This window comes from Vulpes lagopus, chromosome 12, assembly GCF_018345385.1.
Source record: "Vulpes lagopus strain Blue_001 chromosome 12, ASM1834538v1, whole genome shotgun sequence".
Lineage (NCBI taxonomy): Eukaryota > Metazoa > Chordata > Mammalia > Carnivora > Canidae > Vulpes > Vulpes lagopus.
This window is the reverse complement of record NC_054835.1, coordinates 33,731,846-33,756,627: the sequence shown is the minus strand read 5'-3', so window position 1 is coordinate 33,756,627 and position 24,782 is coordinate 33,731,846. Positions and strand designations below refer to the sequence as shown.

The following is a 24,782-nucleotide window of genomic DNA, read 5'->3' as shown; positions in this document are numbered from 1 at the left end:
ACCCCTGTGATACAGTGGGGTCCCTTTTTTTAACACCTTTCCAATCTTCTGATTAAACAAATATTTTATATTAAATTACCTCTATTGAAATAATTACATGTTTTTTTTTTTCCTTGACTGGGCCCTAATTGATATAATTGATAAAATTATAAGGGATATATTTATAATCATGGAGTGACATAGACTTTTACCATATAGTTAATATTATGTTTATATTCTGTAAGGTGCATCCATGTGCTAATCATGCATTTGTTAAAAAGAACATGAAGAATCAGTATAACCACTCTGAAAGACATTCATGAGAGATTGATAAGAGCAAATGCTATGCTTTTATAAGTGGCAAGTGTTTGTTTTATAATTAGAGAAAGATAAAGGGAATGCTTAAGAAGGATAAAATAACAGGGTATTGTCATCTCTAAGAGAGCACTTTTATTAACTCCATTAAAATAACTCTTAAAATATCTTTAACATATGTAATCAGAACACTATGATTTTTTCCCTCCATATTTAGCTGGGATTGCAATAACCATAAAACAATTAAGATGCAATTTTTTGATGCTTTTGCCACAATTTGAAACTCAAAACATTTACATAATATGCTTAATTCAAAGGCATACATGTTACTGCATCTAAAATTTAACTTTTTAGTTAAATATAGTGAAAACCAACTCACATTAAAGTCCACAGCTGGGAAGAAGAATTAGCAAAAACTTTAATTATGGTCTCATTGACACTTCTATTTTCAAGCCCATTCATGAATTAATTTTAACTCTGGGCCTCTGCCTTCAATCAAACTGTAAGCAACTGTCAGAAAATGACAGTGTTTGAATATCTGCACATGCTTGAAATTTCTACATCTTGATTCCTTTGTCAAAATTTGTGTGGGGGAGGCTCTAAGGCAAAGGCAGTAAAACTGGTCTCTGAATGTGGCTGAGATTCCCTATCCAGAAAATGTTCACTTGCTACAAAAGCCAAAATAGAGCTCCTTCAGGGATACTTGGGTGGGTCAGTCAGTTAAGTGTCTGCCTTCCACTCATGTCATGATCTCAGGGTCCTGAGATCGAGACCCGTGTTGGCTCCCTGCTCAGTGCGGAGTCTACCTCTGCCTCTCCCCCTGCTTGTGATCTCTCTCTCTCTCTCTCCCATGCTCTCTCTGTCAACTAAATAAATAAATAAAATCATTAAAAACAAACAAAAACAAAACAGAGCTCCTTCGAAGCAGAGCTGACCTTCAACGCATGAAAAAGCAGGAGGGGAGCATGATATCTGGAGACAGGCACTGAATAGGAACTTCAGGGCACCTGAGTCCAAGACCAGGTTCCATAATGTGACATTAGGCTAATCCTAACCTGTGAAAATGGGTGCTGACCTAGGAGAGCTCTGTTGGCAACCATGCAGCCTGTCATTATAATAATATCATTAGCCTGCAATGTCTTAAAAGTAATCAGTCTAAGGCAGTGGTGGCCAAAGTTGTGGAAAGCCTAGCCCTCCCTATCAACAAAAAAAAAAGAATTCAGAAAGTAACCTCCATATAAAAGTAATTATTCATAGATTAGACACATATGTCATTGTACTAATTATTCCTAGTATTTGGCCTCTTCTAAAACAGTGGTCTCTTCAGCTAGTCCCTTGGTTCAACTACTGCAGGTCTTTGCTCAAGCATCACTTGTCACTTTGTTGGAAGGCCTTCCCTGATGGCCTCATTTAAATTTAAAATCCTTCCCACTTGCCCTCCCTCTCCTTTTTCTTGCTTCATTTCTCTCCAGAGCATGTGTGCTAGGAGGTCCCCATTGACTCTGGTGATACCTCTTCCTCTTTCTCCCCACTTCTCCCCAAGAGGCTGTCCTCCATGGATGATACCACTTGGGCTCTCTTGCTCTCTGGCTTTCAGTTGAGTTTGGCCATTGGTGGCACACAGGGGACTGGAGACAGCTCTCTACTACTGGTAGCCCCTGAGATATTCCAACATTCCTTATTGGTTTCTCTTAAACCCTGACCTGCCCTCTCTAAGTAGCTTTTATTTTTTCCTAGAGATTTTATTTATTCATGAGAGACACAGAGAGAGGCAGAGACATAGGCAGAGGGAGAAGCAGACTCCCTGTGGTGAACCTAATGTGGGACTTGATCCCAGGACCCCAGGATCACACCCTGAGCTGAAGGCAGATGCTCAACCGCTAAGCCACCCTGGTGCCCTTCTAAGTAGCTCTTCACTAATCTCTCCTCAATTACTTACTTTGAGTGTGTCTACTGTTGCTTTCCAGGTCATTATCAATAGGTATATTGATAATGTGTTTCCTCTCATTAGAATGTAAAATTCCTAAGGACAGAGATTTTTCATCTGTTTTTTGTTGTTCACTGGTATATGCACAGTTCCCAGCACACAGTAGGCATTCAGGAAAACAGACGAATAATACTTTTCTCCTGAATCCCTGTGGATTGTCTTACACATTCTCTTTTGGGAATCAGTAGCTGAAGGTACAAATATGTATTGTTCTTCGCCTGATTTTACCAACTCTTGGACTAATTTAGCCTAATTCCCATCTAATACAGAGCTCTGGTTATTTTTAAATTTTAAGAAATGTAATTTAGTATCAAATCCTTCTGGAGGATCATACTTGCCTCCCACAAGATTCCTATAATAATGGCCCCAACAGACATTGAGCCAATCATGGGAAAGACTTTATTAGTTCACCTTTCTAAGCTGTCTTTGAGCTAACAGATTTGTCGTCCTCCCTCCTGATTTCTGCTTTAAGATCTTGTCTTCCTTTCTTCCAATAAGGAAGATAAAAACTGCCCAAGGAAGTAGAGACAAGGCCAGCTCATTTGGTCCCTATTCACACAACAGGAGAAAATCATTCAATATCTTATTCCTCAGTTCAGTTACTTAATTTGCATACAATATTCCATTATTTAATTAACTTATAAGTTCTAGGGCTTAGTTGCCCAGATCAGACTTAACAATTGTCTCTAGTAACAATACCCCGTAGAGCAGAATAGCTAATTGCACAGAAATTTTTTTCTTAATCCGAGGCACATACACATCCCTTTTTGTCCTTCAATGTGAACATTTGGATAATTGCTTCAGACTGAATTACCTTATGCCTATAAAACATGCCCGGTACTTTACTTTTGGATAAACTGGATCATTTTTCACATGCCCGAGTTTCTTTCTCTGCATTAATCGATAAATGGAGCTGGGTTCTAAGGATCACTACTGTACTGAACAGAACCTGATCTTTAAGACAATTTCATGGAACCTGCTGAGGTTGCTTTGGGAGGGAGACCATCAGTGGCAAGAAACTGCTGAGTCCTGCATCCAGGAGGAAAGATTTTGTAAACACAATAACTTCCACGTGCATGTGGCTCCATTTTTAAATGCTGCGCTCATCTCTGGCTATATATAGTGGCATGAGTAAGTGTTTTCTTCTGTGGTTTTAAGTTTCTTGAGCTGCAAGTCAAAACATTGTGATGTTCAGTCTCTGGGAAGAAGAAGACATTAACTGCCAATATTATTAAAATGGAACTCTGCTTTCTATTGCAACCAAAATGTATGAGCTTGCACAATTACAGCACAGAGTAAGATATAGTTCTCTTTCATTTGAACTTGAACAACACTAATATCTTCCCACTGTGAGCAGTGGTCTGACTCTCTAATGTTGTATTAGTGTTCTAGGTTGGCCATACAGAGTGCCACAAACCGGGTGGCTTAGACAACAGAAATGGATTGTGCCACGATTCTGGAGGCTGGAAATTCAAGACTAAGGTGTTAGCAGGGCTGCTTCCTGCTGAGGACTGTGAAGGAGAATCTGTACCAGGCCTCTTCCTTAGCTTCTGATGGTTTGCTGGCAATCCCTGGTGTTTCTTCATTTCTCTGCGTCATCCCTATCTCTGCCTTCATCTTCACTTGGCGTCTTCCAGGTGTGCACGTCTATGTCCGAATTCCCCTTTTTATAAGGACATCAGTTGTACTGGGTTAGATACCCATCCTCCTCTGGGAGGACCCCATTCTAACTTAAGTCATTACATCTGCAACAACTCTATTCCAAATAAGGCTACATTCTCAGGTAATGGGGATTGGGATTTCCACATGAGCTATTTTTTTTTTGGTGGAGGGCAGGGAAGAGGGAGACAATTCAACCCATAACAAACGGTAAAAATTAAATTTTGTGTCAAGAAGATGCTAAGATATCATTGTATCCAACCCCTTTTCTTTTTAGTGAAATACAGAAAGATAAAATGACTTGTCCAGGGCTTTCTGGTAGAGTTAGTAGCATAAACAGACCCAGAACATAGGGCATCTGGCTCTGATTCTGGTGCTTTCCTAAGCACATGACAGACACTGTCTTAGTTTTCTTCTTCCTGAAGCTGAGACTCATTTGCATTTACAGAGGAGGAAGCAGCAGCAGGGAGCCATCCTATCTGGAAAACCCACCCAAGGATGGATGCAGCACCTCTACACCAGCTTGCTTTAGGATGGTCACCCCCAATAGGCAATTTAAAAAGGGAAAACTAGATATGAGTCCTGAAAAATAAACCTGAGGAGCAGACATGGCACCTGACACTCGCTCTGCAGTCTGAGCAATTCTGAGTTAGGAAGTTAAAACAAATGTCAGCAGTAGGAGGAATTATTCAGATGCACTTAGAGCTTCCTTTGTAGAAAGTGTTTGCAAAGCCATATCTCATTTTTTCCCTGCTGGCTCTGAGACAAGCATTATTTCTATTTGACAGAAAGAGAAACTGAGGTTCAAAGATACGTGTATTTCTTTTTATTGAACTAAAGTGTTGTAGCCTGATTTGATCAAGCTGGTATGTTATCTCAAGCTGGGATTCAAATTCCAGTGCTCTCTTTACCCAACTCTTAACCATTCTGAGCAAAACTAAGTCAAACGTGTTTAAAGTTAATAAACTCCTTAGTATTTATGCTTGAGTTTTTTTTCCTACTTCTTCCTTGAAATATAAATTTGGAAGAACTTCTCACAGGCCAACTGAGTGCTTTAGGTATCCACTGCTTTGCACTCAGCAGATGGTCATAAAATCTGAGTAAAGGATGACAGTCCATCTTCAGACCTGAGAGAGTCAGAGTCACTTTGGCTTAGGATTTGAATGATCTTAGATTAGAGGCTTTCTAAGGAATTCTTTTTTTTTTTTTTTTTTTTTTACAGACATGAAATCTATGGCTCTAGATCCTAAAACAAATTGAAAACCAGCATCTTGAGTTCTGATGACTCTCAGCCCAGTGTTCTGATGACTATAGGATCTACCTCTCAATAAGAGAAAGACCAGCTGGAAGAAAGTCCAATCAGGCTGTTTTTATCCCACTTTCTCTGAAGGTGAGAAAGGTCACTAAAAATGCATGGGAGAGACTGCAAAAGAGTACAATACTGTGCAATGGTGATATTCAAAATGATTAAATTGGTGGCCAGAGTGCCCTTTGCAGGCACAAAGCAGCTCCTCCATAAGGTTATAAAAAGAGGTTGCATGTTGTGGGATGAGGCTTCTTTCAACAGAGACCCCATTACGGCTCCTGAGGAAAGGACGTGAATTCCTTCCAGGGAGTCTGTATAAAAGATCGTGTATGCTTCTCTCCTGGCGTCAAGATTCACAAAAGGTATAGGAAGTCTGAGGCTCTATTACTGATGACCTTCCCACAGAATATGCTGCATGTCATTTTTAAAAATAGCCTCACCTCTATTGGGTGGAGTATTTGATGGTCTTCATAAAGGAACTAAAAGCTTTTCCAGAAGTCTTGAAAGAATAAAACAGAGAGAGGGAAGGGGAGGCCAAGAAGCTGGTCTCACTGCTCCTAATCTTTCTGGACCTCAAAGGGGCCACGTGTTTGGCCTCAGGGCCTCACCGCCTCGGATTGGTTTTCCCCGTGGCCTCAACAGACCTCAGGCATTCTCCCCACTGCTAATAAACAGGTCGGGTTTTGCCATCACCTTCAGAAACCTCTATTTTCTTCACACTGTAAAGTCTACCTTCCTCAGCATGGCCAGCCTGGCGCTTGGGGACATAGCTTCTGCTCCATCTCATCCCCTGCTTCTCTGTTCTAGATAACTCATGTCTTTACCACCCTTGGGCACCTGCCACTCCTCACACATGTCACTTGTTGCCGCTGCCTTGGCGTGCCCTTTGTTTTCTTTCATCAATCAAAATGCTCCTGGAGAACAAGGCTCAGCTCGAAGCTCCCTTTCGTGAGATATCTTCGGGTCAGAACAAATCACTCCCAGCCTGAGGTCTTTCTTTGGGGCCCCACTCAAAGCCTCCTACTTTAAGCTTTGGTTCTTTTGATTAGATGGAGAGACAAAGCCATTTGTAAACCAAAGCCAGATCTAAAAACTTAAAAAAAAAAAAAACTCTTTATTTCAGGTTAATTTTAGGTTTACAGAAAGGCTGCAGAGATAGTACAGACAGCTCCCACCTAATAACTTTTTAGAGTCACAAAATATTTTACAGAAATGTATAAATTACAAACACTTATATCCTCATCTACCATCTTTATCAGATTTTAGCATTTTGACAATTGCTTCAGATTCTCTTTAGGATAGGAAGTGTAAATATTATTTTTAAAGTCCCCTGTGTATCTCCCTATTCTCAATCTCTTTTCCTCCTCAGAATTAATCATTGTCATTATTTGGTGCTTATGATTAACTGGCATGCTTTTATATGTTTGCTACACATATGTGTATTCCAGAAGCCATACTGGATTGCTTTGTATGTTGTCAAACTTTATACATATGGCATCATTCTGTATGTATCAGTTTTATATATTTTGCTTTTTCACATGTGTTTGTGGTTTTGTAAATCTAGTTTATTTAATCTTCTGTACAATATTTCATTATAGGAATACACAACCATCTATTCTATTAAATTGTTAGGTCTTTCAGTTTCTCATTTATTTTTTAGTATGGACAAGGAGAAATATAGAACAATGCACACTGCAGCACAGGTTTTATTAGCAAAACCAGGAAGTAGATCTGGATGGATTAATCTATTAGTGCATAAACCTTCCCACCCTAGGGCACCATTTTAGCCCTTATGAAAGAAAAAAAAATTAGAGACATCAAAGTAATATTTTTGACAGTGGTGAGAGGTTTCTTGTTCATTTTTTTTAAGACTGTATTTATTTATTTGAAAGACAAAAAGAAGAAGGAGAGAGCACAAGAAAAGGGGGAGGAGCCAATGGAGAGGGAGAGAAAGAAGCAGATTCCTTGCTGACCAGGGAGCCCAACATGGGGCTCAATCATGACCTGAACCGAAGGCAGATGCTTAACTGATTGAGCCACACCGGCACCCCTCTTGTCCATTTTTTTTTCAGCAGAAATCTTTTTCTTCTTCAGATCCATAAAAAAAGTAGGAGGGGAACTCATCAGCAGATTTTAGGAAAAGACACATATAACAGAGGCACCTTTACCTCTGCCGAGCTCTCTCAAATCTCAAGAATGGTGGTAAAAGGTGCTGTTCATACTATTACACAAAACTGTTGAATTAAGTCCAAAGGATACCTGGAGTCTTATCTCTAAATTCCTTCTAATTTCCTATACCCAGCATTGGCCCAGATTGCTTTAACATTCCCTTGAAATAATAAACTGTTTTAAAAAACCTCAAACAAACCCAGATGCAGGTGATATCATTGTTTTTCCCCAAACAGTTTTAAAATATGCCTATAAATAATTCTATAGAAAAGAGGGCAGCAGATAGGCCCCAAGCAGAACTTCGGTTTTCTTTCTTTCTTTCTTTCTTTCTTTCTTTCTTTCTTTCTTTCTTTCTTTCTTTCTTTCTTTCTTCTCTTTCTTTCTTTCTTTCTTTCTTTCTTTCTTTCTTCTTTCTTTCTTTTTTTTTTCATTTAAGACAGGGAATACTTTATCTAAACCCATCAGAGAAATGGACAGCTTGGGTCTGTAACAAAGCGTTGTGTTTTAAAGCATAGGTCAGTAATTGTATATGAGAGTATACACTGCTACATACAAATTAACTGATCAGAGCACAACTTTTCAATGTTCAAAACAGAATAAGCTTCCCTGTAAAAGCAGCACCTTTGTATCACAAAGGATATTTTTAACTTTAGTATTCTTCTCCTTCTTCTTCACCCTCTCCTTCAACAGAATCCACACCAACCTCCTCATAATCCTTCTCCAGGGCAGCCATGTCCTCATGGGCCTCAGAAAACTCACCTTCCTCCATGCCCTCACCCACATACCAGTGAACAAAGGCATGCTTGGCATACATCAGGTCAAACTTGTGGTCTAGGTGAGCCCAGGCCTCAGCAATGGCTGTGATGTTGCTCAGCATGCACACAGCTCGCTGTACTTTGGCCAGGTCTCCACCTGGTATCACAATGGGAGGCTGAAAATTAGTGCCTACTTTGAAGCCAGTGGGACACCAGTCCAAAAACTGGATGGTACGCTTGGTCTTGATGGTGGCAATGGCAGCACTGACATCTTTGGGAATGGTACAACAGGCAGCAAGCCATGTATTTACCATGGTGAGGGTCACATTTCACCATGTGGTTGGCTGGCTCAAAGCATGCATTGGTGATCTCTGCTACAGAAAGCTGTTCATGGCAGGCTTTCTCAGCAGAGATGACAGGGGCATATGTGGCCAGAGGGAAGTGGATGTGGGGATAGGGCACTAGGTTAGTCTGGAACTCCATCAGATCCACATTCAGGGCTCTGTCAAATCTGAGGGAAGCAGTGATGGAGGAGACAATCTGACCTATCAACTTGTTTAAATTAGTGTAGGTTGGGCATTCAATATCGAGGTTTCTACAACAGATGTCATAGATGGCCTCGTTGTCTACCATGAAGGCACAATCAGAGTGCTCCAGGGTGGTGTGGGTGGTGAGGATGGAGGTGTAGGGTCTACTACAGCTGTGGACACCTGGAGGGCAAGGTAGATGGAGAACTCTAGCTTTGACTTCTTGCCATAATTGACAGAGATGTTCCATCAGCAGGGAGGTGAACCCAGAACTGGTTCCCCCTCCAAAGCTGTGGAAAACCAAGAAGCCCTGAAGACCCATGCACTGGTCAGCCAGTTTCCGAATTCAGTCCAAGACAAGATCAATGATCTCCTTGCCAATGGTGTAGTGCCCTAGGGCATAGTTATTGGCAGCATCTTCCTTGTCTGTGATGAGCTGCTCAGGATGGAAGAGCTGGCGGTAGGTGCCAGTGCGAACTTCATTAATGATTGTGGGCTCCAGGTCTACAAACACTGCCCTGGCACATGCTTGCCAGCCCCTTTCTCACTGAAGAAGGTGTTGAAGGAGTCATCGCCTCCTCCAATGGTCTCGTCACTTGGCATCTGGCCATCAGGCTTAATGCCGTGTTCCAGGCAATAGAGCTCCCAGCAGGCATTGCTGATCTGGACACGTGCCTGGCCAACATAGATGGAGATGCATTCACACTTGGTTGCTGCTTGGTGGCTGCCGGGTGGATGGCAGAGAAGAGGAGAGGTTGTTGCTTCTTACAGCACGACTCTTAGGTGGTCGATGTAAGAGAAGCTGCTGGGTTTTATTTCTTAATGATTTTATGCAAATCTACATAAAGGTGAGGAATGTTATTACAAGGTGGTCAAGCAGGAAAAGAGATGCCTTGTCTGAACTCAGAGGTCCCCCTGCCTCTACTGGGACATTTGCATTTATTACCTTTCCCTTTTTGCTTATTGTGATGGTATGCAACCTCATAGGCATGGTGGTAGGATTGGGGATGCTGGGTGAATAAGGTAGTGTCTGCTTTTAAGAAGATACTAGCCACTCTATGCATATGTGGAAACAAAACACACACACACACACACACACACAGAGAGAGAGAGAGAGAGAGAGAGAGAGAGAGAGAGAGAGAATGGTTCTTTTCGGAGAGGCAGGAGATTGAGTGAGAATGCCACACAGAGGGAGCCGGAACAAAGGCATGGTACAGTAACAAAACATCACCGCCTCCAAGGAACACCCACGACAGTACATCTGCTTGGAACCTAAATCCTGGTTTCCATAGTTTTGTCAATTATACAGCTATCCAAACCATGACATAGAAGAAATAATACAACCCAACTCAAAAATATAAAAACAAAATGGAGTGTGCCACACACCAGCTACATTGAACTCTTTTCTATCCCCTAAGCCACGAATTTTCTAACCACAAAGCTTTACTTATACCCATGCTTTGATGATGTTCTCTGCACGCTCCATTTCCTTCTGAACTAATGCATCCTTAAAACTCATTTGAAACCTCATTTCCCTATGAAACCTTCCTCACACCCCTTCAGAGGAATGAATCATCCCTGCATGTGCTCCCAGAGAGGGTGACTTCTGTCCCCATAAAGTTTAGCACTCAGCACAGTCTGGCAAATAGTCTCTTAATTGTGCATGCCTCTGTGTCCTCCACTCTTAGAAGACAGGGATTCATCTCATTCATCTCTGTGGTCCCCTCAGTACCTGACATAGTGCCAACTGTAGTAAGTGTTCAATGTGAAGCTCATTCAAGGACTTGCATAGCTGAAAAGAAAGTGCTGGGAACAAGAGTAATCAACAGATCCCAGTAGTATAATTGCCTTAAACTTCATGTGAATGTGATTTCTTTGAAAAAAACTGCATTTTGTGGGGGGTTTTTTGTTTGTTTGGTTTTGATAATTGGTGTTGACTCCTTCAGCTCTACTTGGAAGTCCTAGGTTTAATTCACTGGACAAGAAAGCAAATCTGTGTGTTTGACTGGGTGTAGGAGGGTAGTCCTCATGGATCTTTCCTACAAATTGTGTTCAAAGTGGGGAACTTCCTACTAGATTCTTCACCTTTCCTAGGCAGCATAATGGTGGGATGCTTATTTTATTAAAGTAAACAACTACTTCAAAAGTACGTCCAAGAAAGAAAATTGAAAAGGCAAGAAGGAAAACACTAGACATAGCATTTAAAAGGGTATTATTTTTCCTTCAACTTTATGGTTTATTATATTTCTTGAAACCATTGTGAATGGCTTTTCATTACATAATGTTAGGTATTTGTTCCCCCCCCTTCTCTGGAAATTTTATAGGAAAAGAGAAATATACCTTAGTAAGGAAGGCTGAGAACTCAAACATATCAGGCCAATAAACTCATGATATAAGAACAAAATATAAAGAAGATATGGTATATGTATACAATGGAATACTCAGCCATTAGAAATGACAAATACCCACCATTTGCTTCAACGTGGATGGAACTGGAGGGTATTATGCTGAGTGAAGTAAGTCAATCGGAGAAGGACAAACATTATATGTTCTCATTCATTTGGGGAATATAAATAATAGTGAAAGGGAATATAAGGAAAGGGAGAAGAAATGTGTGGGAAATATTAGAAAGGGAGACAGAACATAAAGACTCCTAACTCTGGGAAACGAACTAGGGGTGGTGGAAGGGGAGGAGGGTGGGGGATGGGGGTGAATGGGTGACGAGCACTGAGGGGGGCACTTGACGGGATGAGCACTGGGTGTTATTCTGTATGTTGGCAAATTGAACACCAATAAAAAATAAATTTATTATAAAAAAAACATGAGAAAGCAATTTCTGCTTTTTATAAGCTACCAAGTCTATGGCATTGTGTTATAGCAGCCTAACCAGACTAAGACAACAACAACAACAACAACAACAACAACAAAAACAAAGCAAACAAATGGATGAGCAAAATTAAAACAAAACATGAAGAAATAAATGAGAGAATTAGTAGAAGAAAAAAGCAATATAATTTTGTTTGGTTCCAATTCTGGTTATGAGAAAGTATATATCGCTCTACATCTCCGATGTAGATTACTACTTTTAGTAGTTTTACTACTAAAAACATAAAGGCATCCATCAGAGGACTCAGAAAAAAATAAAGAATAGCAGGTGGATTGGAGAAAGAAATCAAAATGGAAAGTATGGCCACTATAGCAATGAGTTTATGAGTATTTTCCTTTTCTTCCTAATCTCCCAGTTTGGACAACAAAATAGTCTATAATCCCAAAACTGCACATCAGATCCAAAGAGGAAAAACTCCAAGAGAAATTTATTCCCTAATTTTTTTTCCAGAGGACTGGGAAGGAAAAGTGTATGGGATGGAGACTGTAGAAGAGATCCCTTCCTTTGTGTGTTTTTTTGTTTTGTTTTGTTCACCTGGCTCAGTCCAGACAAGTTGTGGTCACAAAGTTGTATGCTAGTAGATGCAGCAGCTACGCATATACCTAAGATTCTGAGAGAAGTTATTTCTCTTTGAGCAGAGGAATTGGAAAATTGGTCCCAGTGGTCCAAAGAGAGTATGTTTGTGGGAAATTGTTATTAATTTTCTTCCTCTTCTTCTCATTGTTTTGCTCTCAAGGTGAACCAAGTCATGAAAATTGTGAAATAGCACAGGAACCTAAAACTCTGACTTTTGAAGAAATCCTGGAGTGGAACCTCAGGGACTATAGAAGAATGCAGTAGAGAAAAAGAGCCCCTAAATCTGTGCATGAATTCATAGGCTCACCACTTGGTTGTACATGCATTGAAATTACATGACTTAGCATAGTGAATGCTTCAAGAATTGGACTATGGTAAAACAAAAGGTTCACTTCTGGGCTGTGCACACATGCAGCAGACAGAATAGAGTTACAGATGCTTTGAAAACTAAGCAGACATAGGAGCCACAGCCTGTAGAAGGCAGGTGTGGCAGGAACCAAACCCAGTTAACTACTTGAGAATACAAACAAAAAACAAAACAAACAAAAGGATAACATTACCTAGAGAATTTAACAGGATGAGTCACAGACATAAATCCCAAAATGTCTATGATATAATCTAAAATTACTAAACATAGAAAGACCCAGAAAAATCTCATCAACTCTCCAAAGAAAGACCATCAAGTAACTACCAATCCCTGAGATGATCCATATGTTGAAATTACTGGGCAAAGCACTGAAGGTATTTATAACTATACTCCATGAGTAGAAAAAAATATTTTGAAATGAATGGAAAGACAGAAGTTCTGAGGCAAGAAATAGAAAATATAAAGGAAAACCAAATGAAAACTTTAGAAATTAAAAAAAATTTAACTAAAATTTTTTACCAGATAAACTCAATATTTTAGTGGAAATGTCAGCAAAAAAGAGTCATTGAACTTGAAAAAAATAGTAGAAATGATCCTTTCTGAACAAGCGAGACAAAATTAAAATACATATACATAATGATTGGAGCCTCAGGGGTCTGTAGTAGAGATCTCACGTTTGATTTATTAGAATCCCCAAAAGAGAGGAGAATGATTGGTGCAGGAAAAAAACCTGAAAATTTCTCAAATTTGGTTTAAAGCCATAAATGTACAAGTTTAAGAGTCATAAAGTAACCCCCCCATGAAAAAAATCACATGCAGAGATATCAGAATCAAACTACTAAAATCTAAAGGTAAAGAAAATAACCTTGAAAGCAGCAAGACTCCAACAATTCAATGACAATGCAATGACAATTCAATGACAGCATATTTCAGTGGAAATCACAGAAGCCAGAAGACAGTATAATAACCTATTTAAAGTGATGAAAAGCAAGGAACCATTCAGAATTCTATATCCACCACAAATATCCTTTGGGAAAGAAAGATGAAGTAAAGACATTTTTGGATGACAGAAAAAGCTAATAGAAATCATAGCAGCTGATCTTCTCTAAAAAGTTATGAAAATTCTTCAGGCAGAAGAGATATGATACTAAAGAGAAACTTGAAATTTCAGGAATGAAAGAAGAGTGCAACAGAAATGGCAACTATCCTGGTAAACAGCCTTTTTATTTTTCCCTCTTAAGTTCTTTAAAAATAGATATGACTGGGATCCCTGGGTGGCGCAGTGGTTTAACGCCTGCCTTTGGCCCAGGGCACAATCCTGGAGACTTGGGATTGAATCCAATGTCGGGCTCCCAGTGCATGGAGCCTGCTTCTCCCTCTGCCTATGTCTCTGCCTCTCTCTCTCTCTGTATGACTATCATAAATAAAAAAAAATTCAAAAAAATACGTATGACTGTTGAAAGTAAAAATTTTAACATTGTATGATGGAGTTTTCAATTTTTTTAAATAGATGCACTACATCTGTTAACTATAGCATAAAGGAGAGAGCATAAAAGAGCCTATATGGTTGCAATGTTTCTACATTTTTCATTTTTCATTAAGTGATAAAATATGAACTGTGAAATACAAGCTTTATATTTTATTAATCATTTTAATAACCACTAAAAAACTATAGACAGTCAAAAAGTAAGTAGATAAATTAAAATTGAAAACTAAAAAATCAATCAAAAGAAGGCAGAAAAAAACAGGAGAATGAAAAACAGAGTGAACAAATAGAAAAGCAATAAAATGATAAACCTAAATCTAACCATATCAATAATTACATTACGTGTAAATGTACTAGGCAAATTAAAAGAGAGATTATGAGATTTAAAAAAAGAAGAATCAAGGCACCTGGGTAACTCAGCAGTTGAGTGTCTGCCTTTGGCTCAAGTCGTGATCCCTGGGCTCCCAGAACAGAGTCCTGCATAGTGCTACCACAGGGAGCCTGTTTCTCCCTCTGCTTATGTCTCTGCCTCTCTATCATAAAATCTTAAAAAACAAAACAAAACAGTCCAGTTCTTATTGAAACTCAACTATGTATGCACTCTTCCACCCAGATGGATATTTACCATGTGCTGAGTACTGTCATAAGCAATGAATATTAGACCTAAAATTAAGATATGAATGAATCTTTAAGGAACTTCTGTGTAGAATTTAAAGAGTGGGTAGGGAAGAAGCAGAAAACTCCATTCCAGGAGGAAGGAAACAATATAAACAAAGAAACAGAAACAGAATAAGAAAAATTATGCTTTGAGAAATTACGCTTTCTTCCTCTCAAATACCCTTTGCTTCCTGTCATGAGTCTCTGACAGTGGGGACTGGAGGCATAAGTGCAATGAGGCAGTCAAAGCATATGGAGTTACTGAGCAGGTTGTTTGTAGAGGAACAGATCACAGAATAACTACCTAGCCCAAGGAATGGGAAAAAGAGAGATGGAACACATATCTCAGGTCAATGCAGATTTTGTGCTCCTAGTGGAATTTTTACAGCATCTTTAATTTCAAAATATACTATGCAAAAGCTGGGAGAAAACTTGTCCAATTCCAAGCTACGCAGGCTAAGTCTCAACTTCATTTAAATCCTATTAAGGCACAATCTTCTCAAATATCCTTTTATGATGTCTAGAAAGTCTAATTCTTCAATTTAATTTTATGGGAGTATGGATTAAAAACGCTTATAAAGAACAAAGGGAATTACCCAAAGAAAGGCATTTCCTGGAGGAGGAAAAAAAGCCCTCCACGCAGCAAAAGGAATCTTTCAGTTTTATTATTTTCACTTCCCCTCCCCCTCTGTGTATGAAGAATCAGAATGGGAAGTCTAAAATCTGAATTTAAAGTTAGCATCAAAGTATATATTTTATTTTATGCGATATGGTTTTAACAGAGGAAAAGTGATTCTACTACCACCCTGCATAATTTTTGTAGAGAAAGTATAGATGTACTGCTGCTCAAATGATGAAATGACTACTTGGCTTATTCAAAATTATTTGAACTATTAGCTCATGTAGGATAAGCATGCTAGCATTAATCCTTTCATGATCTAATTAATCAGCCGTTCCAAAGTTACTAAGACAAATTCTTCAAAGATTTTTTCAAAAATCCCTTTATCCAAAAAGGATTCATTGTTTTATCCTGCTTATCCAAAGTCACAGATAAGTTATTTGCTCTACTCTGATCTAGATCTTTTTAAAAATAAAGTAATATAGGCAAAACACCTGCATTCCAGGAATGAAACAGAAATAGGAGTGAGGAAGCAGCCAGCAATATGCACAAGAAGCTGTGAAAATTGACCTGACCACATCATGGGCCTGCACCAGGAAATACTGCTCTAAAAATTCCATATTTGAATAGATATTACATGATAATTGGAGTTAATGTGTTAACGGGTGTGATCTAAATAAGGGTTTCAAAATACACTATAAAATAAGTTCTAGATAAGATTTTTTACTTCTTTGGAAAATTGTCATAAATGATTTAGTAGCGAAGGACCTAAGCTGTTCATTTGCCTCAGACCAATGATGAGAAGAATCTAAAAATGAACCTGGAACATAACAGGCATATTTGTAGGCAGTGGAGAGCTTACAGTTTATTTTTCATAAATGGCAACATCATGCTTATTACCTGCACAGGCTTAGGAGAACAAAAAGCATATTATACTTTAACAGCTTCTTACAAATTGTTAGAAAACAATTTATTTTCTAAGAAGAATAAATACTTAGTGAGACTGTGTTTAAATTTGTCCTTGGGCATGATGAATAAAAATGTATCTGCTGTGAGCTATGGATCCCTTATTACAGAAGGACTCTTTAGGAAGTCTAACCTTTTCTTCTTGCAGGAGAAAGTTTAGTCAGCATTATTTGGGGATGATCAATCTGCATAGAAACCACAAAAGAAAATGAACATTTGCTTGTCAGAACTTGTAATATTTCAGATAACATTGATGTGGAAGTGAAAGTTACCCTTAATTAGCTAACTTTCAGTAGTTGTTAGAAGGAGGGACTAAGCCACCCAGAAGGCTCTCTACTTCTACCACTTTAAAAGTAACTCCTATTTTATATAGCATGTTATGTTAATAAAAAGTTATTGTCACCTGTTTATACATAGAATAAAACCATTATAGATTTATTGATTTTTTTTAGACTATGCATTTAAGAAAAGTAAAGGGGGTATTTAAAAAATTAAGCACAATTATTTATCTCAATAGTCTTGGAAGAAGGAAAATATAGGGGCATAGAATCAGAAATCAGAGAAGTATGATATAAGAGTTACATAAGGGAAGGATGCTATGTGAGGAATCAGTAAAAGAGCAAGGTTTCAAAAAAAGATGTGAGATTTACTCTGGGTCCCCACCCTTTTTTTCTGGTTGCTCCTAGAAGAGTTCATTCATACTATAGACCATAACACTTCTTGGAGACCAACTGAAAAACAACACTGTGATCGTAATTTACCTTTTCTTTTTATATTCACTGATATTCATGAATCTTCAATCTTTATCCTTAGATTCTCTACCTACACACTGAATACTCAAGATTATAAGTGATATTCTGATTTAAGTTTGTATATAAACTTTTCTGAATATCTAAAAATCTGTAGGACAGCAGTAGTGCTCATATAGAGATTAATAAGAGAAGAATTCTGCCTTAAAGAAGGCAACTATCCTTTGAGGGAAAGAGATTCATGAACAGATATAAATTTAACATGCTGCGATAAGATAACAGGTATTAGGGAAGCAAAAAAAAAAAAAAAAGAGGATGTTGTTTGAAAATGCCATACATTCCTGAAAATTATGCCTTCTATCAGGAGGCTATAAGTGAAATATGCATGAGTGTTTTCACCTCTGAAGACAATGGAAACAATAATATAATAAATAAAAGCAATAAGTGATGAAGAAAAAAAAAACCCACTAAGACAAAACCTATTAAGCAGTACTGAAGGAATCTAATGATGGCTTAATTTGTTTTGTGTGACATCATCTATGGAATGTGATTCGTTAAATTAAGGGACCATCTGAATGCCTCCAAAACAAAAATGAAAACAATTTGCAAGCATAGCCATAAAGAATCATAGGAAGAGACCTTCAGTGACTTCATTTCAGGCTGATGTGGCTCTCCATTGCCTGGTTGAATAAGTTACAAAATGCTGCAAAATTGGTGTGCAGAGTACTAGCCAACTGACGAGGCAGCATTCTATAGGGTCTAGATCTAATACAGCATTAGGATTTTCAGTTCTTGATATAATGGAGTAATAAATATCAGACTAACTTTCCTGCCATTAACAACTATACAACTATACACAACTATTTTCAGGCATTGGCAAGACAGCACAAGGCTGTGATCTTTGAGAGAAAAAAATACATACAAAATGAGCTCCATATTTACCCTAAATTTATGCCAGAGGGCACATTTTAAGCTTTAACATATGGAAGTGGAGCTCAAGCAGAGAATGACATTCTCAACTGGGTGAAGGAAACAAGAGATTGTGCTACAGGGATGGTGAGAAGGCTGGAACCCTCAGGGCAAGGTGTAGTTGAGGAGGGAGCTCTGAAGATAAGGAGCTGCAGAAATATGCCTTAGAGTCTACTACACATGTGCAGGGCAGGGCTAGACTTTATGAGGTCTGGTAGAGAATAACTTCTGAGGAATTGTGAACTAAATAGAGTTTCTGGATGTTGCTTAATGTAGGGTAACACTGGAGTTCTGTCATTCAGAGTGGGAAGACTTCCCTAGATGCCCCAAGTATTCAGTTAAAATTTCATAAAAATTACAAATAAAGAGTATGAATACATTAGCCCCAAAGAATCCTTTAGATTTATCCTAATGAAACCCCAAACAGGCCTGAGGGCCTTCAGTTATTTCAGGGAAAAAAGAGTCAATTTTCTTTAAAGGCAATAGTGTTCAAACTCTAAATAGTCAAATACACATACAGCATATAATAAAAAAATTACTAGAAGACAAAGTAGAAAAATGAAACACATAACAGGAATCAATATGAACGGACTCAGATATGCCAATCATGTTGTAATTAGCAGGTAAAGTAGCTATTATAGGGGTGCCTGAGTGACTCCATTAGTTGATGGTCCACCTCTTGGTTTTGGCTCAGGTCATGATCTCAGGGTCGTGAGACTGTGTCTCCTGTCGGGCTCTGCACTCCACAAGAAGTCTGTTTGAGATTCTTTCCCTTTCCCTCTCCCTTTCCCTCTGCCCCTCTCCCCACTCATTTTCTCACTCTCTCTCAAATAAATAAACAAAATCTTAAGAAAAATAGAAGTAGCCCAATGTGGGACTCGATCCAGGGACCCCAGGACCACACCCTGGGCCAAAGTCAGGCACTAAACCTCCGAGGCATCCAGGGATCAGATGTTTTTAAAAGAATATGGAACTCAGATATAGTTGAAAGAATAAAGAACCCAAGTTATGTAAAATATGTAGGTAAATGAACTTTTTTTTGTTCCTTAGAGAATTGATATTTTTTAAGGTAAACTGCAATAAGTTAAACATGCATGTTATAAAGCCCAGCTCAACAAGTAAATAAAACCACAAAGAGGTATTACAGAAATGTCAATATAGGAAATTAAATACAACACTGAAGATTACTCATTTCACCATCAAGAAGGTAGGAATTTCTTATGCAGTTAATACACACTCAAGATGTATGTCGTCTTGATGAATTGTCACTATTTACATTTTAAAATATTTCTCATTATCCCTGATAATGTATTTACTTGTTGAAGTCTAATTTGTCAAATATTAATATAACTGCATTGGCTTCCTCATAATTAATGTTTGCACGATATGCTTTTCTCTATCCTTTTACTTTGACCTGTCTGTACCTTTATGTTTAAAAGGTTTTCTTATAAGCAGCAAATAGTTGACCCTTGCTTTTTTATCCAGTCTGACAGTCTTTGTCTTTTAAATGGGAGAATTGAATCCACTTACACTTAATGTTATCATTTATATAAGTTTATATTAAATATGCCAGGTTTATATTTCCTATCTTTTCTATTCACTATTTCAGCTTGTTTTCTATGTGTTCTGTGTTTCTATGTGTTCTGGTGCATTTCCACCTTTCCTACTTTCTTGACAGTGAAATGAGTCATCTTCAGTATTGTATTTCAAAAAGTAATAATCAGTACAGACATTAATAAAGGAGAATTATATATGACTTTATGACAATGAGTTCTACAACTTAGATAAAACTAACAGATCCCAGGGAACAAAACTTAGCAAAATTGATACAATAAGAAATAGAAAGTCATCAATCCTGTATACATTAAGGAAATTTAATTTTAATTAAAAATTTTCCACTAAGTCTTAAAAAGCTTTACTGATAAATACTAGAAAATCTTTAAGAAATCTATGATATCGGTTTCATATGTAGTTTTTCAGAAGATAGAGATGAAATCACTTTCCAGTTAAGTTTATGAAGCTAGCATACGCTTGATACCAAATCTAGACAAGGACATTATAAGAAAAAAATGCAGACCAATACCTCTTAAGTACCTAGACAAAAAAATCTTTACCAAAGTATTAGTAAACAAAACCCAGTAATACAGTTTTTAAAGAATGTGTATAATGACTAAGTTATGCTTACTCCAGGAATTCAAGGTTGGTTAAATACACAATATTCAATTAATATAATTGCCACATTAAAAGATTATAATAGCATATGATCACTTAATTTGTCACAAAAGATTTTCTAAAATTAAAATTCAATACTCATTGAATAATTCTCAGCAAACTATGAATAGAAGGGCATGTCTTCAACCTAATAAAATGCATCTGCTAATACCACACTTAAGTATAAGATATTACATACTCCCTAAGATTAAAAAAGATGTCCATTAGCAGTACTTTTATTTAAATACTTTACTGAAGATCCTAGATGGTGTAACAAAATAAATAAATGGCAATCAGATTACAAAGGAAGAAATAAAACCTTCTTAATTTACAAATGACATGATTGTGTACATATAAAATCCAAAAAATCTATAAGAAAAATATCTAATGAAGTAAATAGTGCATTTACTTGATAAATGAAGTGCATTTATCAGTACCACAGATACAAACAAATGCAAGAAAAAGTAACTGAGTTCCTATGTACTGGTAATAAACATTAGAAAAATAAAAACAAAAATACCATTAATGATACTACTCAAATGGTAAAATATTTAGGGTTAAATTTAATGGAAGTTGTGTAAGAGCTCTATGCTTATACCTAAGACACTGCCAAAAGAAACTAAAGAAGACCTCAGTAAATGGAAAGATATATGCTCTGGGATTGGAAGCCTCAATGTTATTAAAAAGTCTCTTCTCTACAAATAGATCTAAAGATTCAATGCATTTCTAATCAAAGTCTAGCGGGTTTTATTTTTAATAGAAACAAACAAGCTGATTCTCAAATTTATACAGAAAAGCAAAGAATCTAGAATATCCAGAATAATCTTGAGAAAGAACAAAGCTGGAGAATTTCAAAGCATACTATAAAACTACAATAATCAAAATCATAAGTTATTGACATAAATATCAACATAAAGATCAATGGAACATAATGAGATTCCAGAAATAGAGCTACATTTATATGTAGACTTGATTTTTCTTTTTTCTTTTCTTTTTTTTTTTTTTCCTTTTTGGCAAAGAAAGGTGCCAAAGCAATGCAATAAGAGAAAGAAGGAAAGGAAAGAAAAGAAAAAGAAAAAGAAAAAGAGGAAAGAAAAGAAAAGAAAAGAAAGAAAAGAGAAAAGAAAAGAAGAGAAAAGAAAAGAAAGAAAAGAAAAGAAAAGAAAAGAAAAGAAAAGAAAAGAAAAGAAAAGAAAGAAAAGAAAAGAAAAGAAAAGAAAAGAAAAGAAAAGAAAAGAAAAGAAAAAAGAAAAGAGAAAAGAAAAAAGAAAAGAAAGAAAAGAATTCTTTTCCACCATGGTCCTGATACAACTAGATATTTGTATGGGGAAAATTACTCTCAACATCTACCTCATCTCATAAACAAAAATTAATTTTGGGCAAATCACAGACTAGCTAAAACTATAAAAATCAGAGAAGAATGTCTTTTTGAACATATACTAAGCAAATTTCTTCAGTAGTATACAATAAAGACCTAATCATTAAAGGAAAATAACCTCATTAAATAAAAAATCTGCTCATAATAAGACCTTGTAGAGAAAATGAATGGGCAAGTAATAGACTGGAAAAAATATTTGCAAAACATATATCCTGACAAAGGACTTTTTATCTTACAAACTAAAAAAATGGATTTATCAATATTATGGATAAAACCAATATAAAAAGAGCAACTGGTTTCCATATAATAGCTATAAATGTTTGAAAAAATAAAAATAAAAATACCATTGACAATATCATCCAAAACATAAAGTTATTTAGAGTTGAATTCAACTTAATGTTTAGGAATTCAATCAGGAATTCAAGGTAGGTTAAATATACAAAATTCCAAAAAAAAAAATACAAAATTCCATTAATGTAATTCAATTAATATATCCAGAATAGGTAGCTAACCCAATAGTACAGAACAAAGAACCAAACTTGAAAACATGGGGAAAGACTTGAACAATCACTTCACAAGGGTGATAAACAAATGGACAATACACACATGGAAATGTTCAACATCATTTGTCATCAAGAAAATGCAAACAAAAAATAAAGTGGTTTACTACTCCCCACCCAACAGAATCAATACTCACACACTGCTGGTGTAAATATAAAATGATACAATCACTTTGTAGGAAGTTTTGGTAGCTTCTTAAAAGGTTAATTATATACCCCCATATGATCTAGCCTTTTTACTCTTAGGTAGGTATCTCAGAAAAATAAAAATATATGTTCATTTAAAAATCTGTACATTAGTATTCATAACAATCTCATTCAACATTTGGAAAAACCCCAAATGACCATCAACAGGAGAAACAATAAGCCGTGACATAGTTATACAATGGAATATTGTTCTAGTGCAAAAGGCAAAGAGCGAGCGACTTATGACATGCTACAATATGAATGAATCTCAAAAACATGATCTTGAGGGAAAAAATCAAATAGGAAAGAGTACATATTAAATGACTCCACTGAATGAAATTCTAGAAGGGGCAAAACTAAACTATGATGAAAGAAGTCAGAACACTAGCCATTTTGGTGGGGGAGTGACATGATTGATGGGGAAGGCACATCAAGAAAATTTTGGGGTGACAAAAAAAGGCTTAAGATGGTGTTCATACTTATCAAAACTCACTGAGCTTTAGAGTTCAGGTATATGCATTTTACTGAACATACATTCTATCTCAAGATTTTAAAAGGCTACATATATATGTGATTGATGATAAAAGCTGGTATTAACTTCTGCCTTCCTCAGGACAGTGTTTATTTTCTTTTTCTTTTTTTCCTTTCTGTTGTTGAGATACATATTAAATGACAATGAAAGTAGCAGATTTGTCTGTTGACCATAACTACAAAGTCTATACCAAGCAACGCATGGTACTCAAGACTCACCACATTCTTTTTTTTATTTTATTTTATTTTTTTTATTCATGAGAGACACAGAGAGAGGTAGAGATACAGGCAGAGGGAGAAACAGACTCCCTACAGGGAGCCTGATGCAGGACTGAATCCCAGGACCCTGGGATGACAACCTGAGCCTAAGGTAGATGGCAACCACTGAGCCACCCAGGCATCCCTCACCATGTGCTTTCATCTCTTCCTTTGTTTGGAATATTCATTCTTTCCCCCTTTTCTCTGCAGGTTAAAATCCTACTCTTCACTCAAGGCTGTGCAAATACCACAATTTCTCCCCCAATCAACTACCTCACCAACTAGGTCTTTTTAATATATTTGCTCACATCTTTGTCTTTTCCAGAAGACAGGGAACTCACTGTGGGAAGCACTTTGTAATATTCATCTTTGTGTCCTTGAGGTCTAGCTCACAATAGGTGCTAAATAACAGTTTGATAAGGACCAAATCAACTATATGAAGCAGAGATTTTGGAACACTGTCAACCATATAATCTGATTAGGTGTCAGCTTCATGAAGGTATTTTCACTCAAAATATTCAGTTGTTTTTTTTTTCTTTACCCCAGTAATATTCTTTTTATCTCCAGCCTAATCTGGTTTCACATCTTAGAGTCGGCTTTCAATTTTGCCATAGGAAATGATATATTTTTTCTATTTTCTTGATTCCAAACTCTCCCGTGTTTTATATCTGGTCACCCTTAATAGAGTATGTCATTTATCCACCATGAAACTAACTCTGTCCAGATTACTCATCTTTTAATGTTCCCTGTCAGCTTTCTGGGCGTCAAGAAACCTGAACACTTTTCAAGCTATATTCCTATCTAGGACATTCATAACAGAGAGTGCTTTCTGCCATCATGAATAACTTTTCTTTTTCTCCTAGAAACAAATCGGGGATTGATGTACACAATCTCTCTCACATCAGGCTTTCTGATTTGTTTGATCTCTTCCACTATAGTGTGCAATATCAAAAGTACCATAGAAATCTCAATAAATTATCTACACCTAGAGTGCCTCTTCTCTGTCTCTTGAATCTGCAATGATATACTCTACTTAAAGAACTCTGAAAATGGATGGTAGGCCTTATTTGTTTTCATAGGTCCAGTTCCTCTAGTTTTTTGCCAGACAACTGCATATGTATTTTGCCTCTTATTTGTTTACTTTTTATTGATTTAAAATCTTAAATTTAAAACCTTCGTTTTGTGAGGGCAAAACAAAATAAGACACTGCCTGTGGCTACACATCAAGTATGAAAAGAATACTATAATTAGATGAAATTTCAGCAAAGCTCCAGCAACAAGAAAGTCTAGTTACTCAACAATGGAACCAGAAGTCAATGACTATTGGTTATTCATTTACATCTTGATAACTAAAGCCATACGCACACACACATGCACACACACACACACACACACACACACAGTTGACCCTTAAACAATACTGGTTTGAACAGTGTGGGTTCTCTTATGCATGGCATTTTTTAAGGTAAATACAATACAGTAGTGCAATGTATTTTCTCTTCCTTACTATTTTCTTAATAACACTTCCTTTTCTCTATCTTACTTTATTGTAAGAATGGTGTACAGAATACATATAAAATATGTGTCAATCAACTATTCGTGTTATTGGTAAAGTTTCCAGTCAGCAATAGGATATTAGTAGTTATGTTGGGGGGAGTCAAAAGTTATGTGCAGATTTAGGAAGG

The 24,782-nt window shown here is 37.0% G+C and overlaps 1 protein-coding gene and 1 pseudogene across 4 annotated transcripts in view; both read right to left on the bottom strand.

The window, feature by feature from the left end:
* The window catches only part of CA10 (carbonic anhydrase 10), a 482,388-nt gene that overhangs the window by 299,834 nt on the left and 157,772 nt on the right, over nt 1–24,782 (bottom strand). The gene's annotated exons all lie outside the window — the stretch shown is intronic.
* Nucleotides 8,065–9,315, bottom strand: LOC121473573 (annotated as a pseudogene).